General features: G+C 39.7%; 1 long non-coding RNA gene across 1 annotated transcript; it reads right to left on the bottom strand.

Moving 5' to 3' along the window:
* Nucleotides 1-813: 813 nt before the first annotated feature.
* Nucleotides 814-2,168, bottom strand: LOC119588358. The gene is made up of 3 exons (XR_005230077.1): nt 2,002-2,168; nt 1,652-1,822; nt 814-1,476 (listed from the first exon to the last, which is right to left on the bottom strand). It is a non-coding gene; the product is annotated as an uncharacterized LOC119588358 (long non-coding RNA).
* Between the last annotated feature and the right edge of the window lie 508 nt (nt 2,169-2,676).

Below are 2,676 nucleotides of genomic sequence, written 5' to 3'. Positions count from 1 at the left end.
CTTTTTCAGACTATTATTTTCTGCTCTCACCGAGACGGGGAGATCGTTAAGTAAAATGAAAAAGGGGCAGCGCACGGACAGACAGTGAGAGAAAATCGAGCGACAGTTAAACAGTGAGTTTACAGAAGTTGCATTACTTAGTCTTCAGTGTACAATCTCTGATAAAAGTAATGCACTTATTGCCGGATCTACGAGAAAAAGATGGGTCATTAGCTTGAAGAATTATCAGTACCCATTATCAACTATACTTCCACGATAAAACAAGTATTGTTATAGAATCATTGCTGCGTTAGATACTTCATCACAAATACTGAATACGAGAAATAGGGTAAATATATTACAAATAGTATCAAATACATCCGGCCTATCTATATCGCACCGTTATGTGTTGTTGTCGTGTAGTAATCAAGGACAGTACGAGATAATCGTGCTATGATTTAAATCAGGTGTCGATCACAGTTATGAATAAAAGTAATACGATTCAGAAGATAAAAGTATTATGTAGACAAATACCTCTATCTATTCTGTTTTTATTTATGGGAGGTTAGTAATCGGCTGTAAAATAATCAGATGATCTATCAAGCATCTTAGTCAATAGACCGGGAGCCTGCTGGGCCATGGTATCTGGTGAGGTAAGAAAGAATGAACCTAAAGCAAGGATCTACATACCTGGTCATCTAAAGAAATGGAAATCTGCCTTTCAGAAAGTGCCTGGTGTGGTCTACGGGGCATGAAAAAAGTACAGAAAAATGAGCGAGATTGGCTTTATCCGCTACAGAAAACAAGACAAAATATGTCCGGTATGACGTGGTGTATTAGAAATGATAAATGTTAGATGTTTTCATTGGTGGGGTACCCTTGACAGAGCCAAGAAACTGGAACATAAAAATCAAACTAGATCAGCTTAGGATCAACATCAAATGATGCCATGATATCAGCAGTATAAGAAAATACCAAAGCCAGACATTTTCAGTGGTGGGGCATGCAACAGACATCCCAAAAGGACAGCATTCATAAGCTAAGATAAATCAGCTCATTGCGTAACCGACTGAACAACATGCAAAATGTTTAGGGCAGTGAAATATCTGGAAAATTTACAGTAGATTCAAAGAGTTTTTTAACGATATGTGGATATAAACAGAGACCTTTCTAATTGGCAATAGTCATATCAAATCATTCAGCTGCAGTCAAGAATTCACTGCGTGTCATCTTCCTGATCTGACTCGAGTTCCTCACTCCACGGATCATCATCAGAATCAATTAGTATATTTATATTTTCTTGTTAGATGTCAGCGTCATCACCGCTGTAATAACTGTTTCCTCACAGTCACTGTCACCCTCATCTTCAGGCTCAGGCATTCTAAACAAATTGTCTGGAGTGATAGGGTTCCCAAATCAGGTCAGTTGTAATCAGTTCCCTTTGAGCTGCCACCCATATTCTGGCAGCATCAAATCACCTGCTTGTGAATCTGCTGTCTATATGATTGGTGAATCTTCATGTTAGGTTTGGCGACTTAGCGGCAACAGATGTTTGATAAGGGATTATCATGCAAGGGAATGAAATATTTGTTAAGTACAAAGTTTTAGGGTTATATCAGTGTACTATTTACATTACAGGAACAAGTATTTTTTTCAGAATACTCTGATTTACCTTGTCAGGTTTTCCAGTCATTTCCAGCATCTTGATGTAACGAGCCTCATTAGCATCTGTTGTCTTGTGCTAAACATACACCTGCAGACCATCAACAACATCAACTTCAACGCCATCGGTGATTTCTCCCATGCTGATGAACATATCTACAAAATTGTTAGTTGTGTCTTTCTTCATAGTGTTAGAAAGTAATTCAGATTTTAAAATTCAATGTTATCATTAGATATTAACAATCAAGCATATGTTTTGTTACAACTGTAGATATCCCCTGAATCATTCATTTAAGTCAACGCCAGGTTTTCCATCTTCAGTTCAGGACCGGATTACACGTCTTAAATGTGTCCTCTTACCTTAAAATGTAGATGTGCAGCCACACCCTGTAAACGTGTTGAATCTTGGGAGTATTGGGGAGCCTGTCTCGGATCCTTCTGGAACACTGATGTAGCTCCTGCTGCTTCCCTACCACAGTCCGTGATGATGTTTGCCACGGACCTCACCTCAAGACGCTGACGGCCAACAGCACCAGCCAACGCGTCTGTGTCTGATACTCTGTCTGCATCAACTACAATTGATTGTTAAGGCAGCTTAATGTCAACAAATGTGATCCATAACAGCGTGCAGTTGACAGGGATACGAAATGGTTGGGAAAGAGAGTACTTTGCGAAGTTCAAAGGTTGTATCTTCTGCAATACCTACTAACACACGGATGAATGCGTGTTCTTTGGACGGCTGGTACTTTTTCGGCAGCAGAATTCTGAACCTTTGTGCGTTTTACCGGAAGGAGAAACTGTACGCTGTTCTTCCATTCTTCAAAGACTTTTTCTCAACATATATTCCTCGGTGGTCTAGAATGTTGCAAGGCACTTTCTAACATTCGCCAATGATCCTGTAGCATCAATCATGAAAGAGTTGCACGATTCATTAATGACGTGAGAAGGTCGGCCTTCAGAAACTGAATGTTCTCCAAGTTCACGTCCTGCAAATGTTTTCATGTCTGTGACAGCCAAACCCTCATGGTAAGAGAG

This window comes from Penaeus monodon, chromosome 23 (genome assembly GCF_015228065.2).
Source record: "Penaeus monodon isolate SGIC_2016 chromosome 23, NSTDA_Pmon_1, whole genome shotgun sequence".
NCBI lineage: Eukaryota > Metazoa > Arthropoda > Malacostraca > Decapoda > Penaeidae > Penaeus > Penaeus monodon.
Note: the sequence above shows the minus strand (reverse complement) of the source record. Positions and strands in the feature narration are given on the sequence as shown.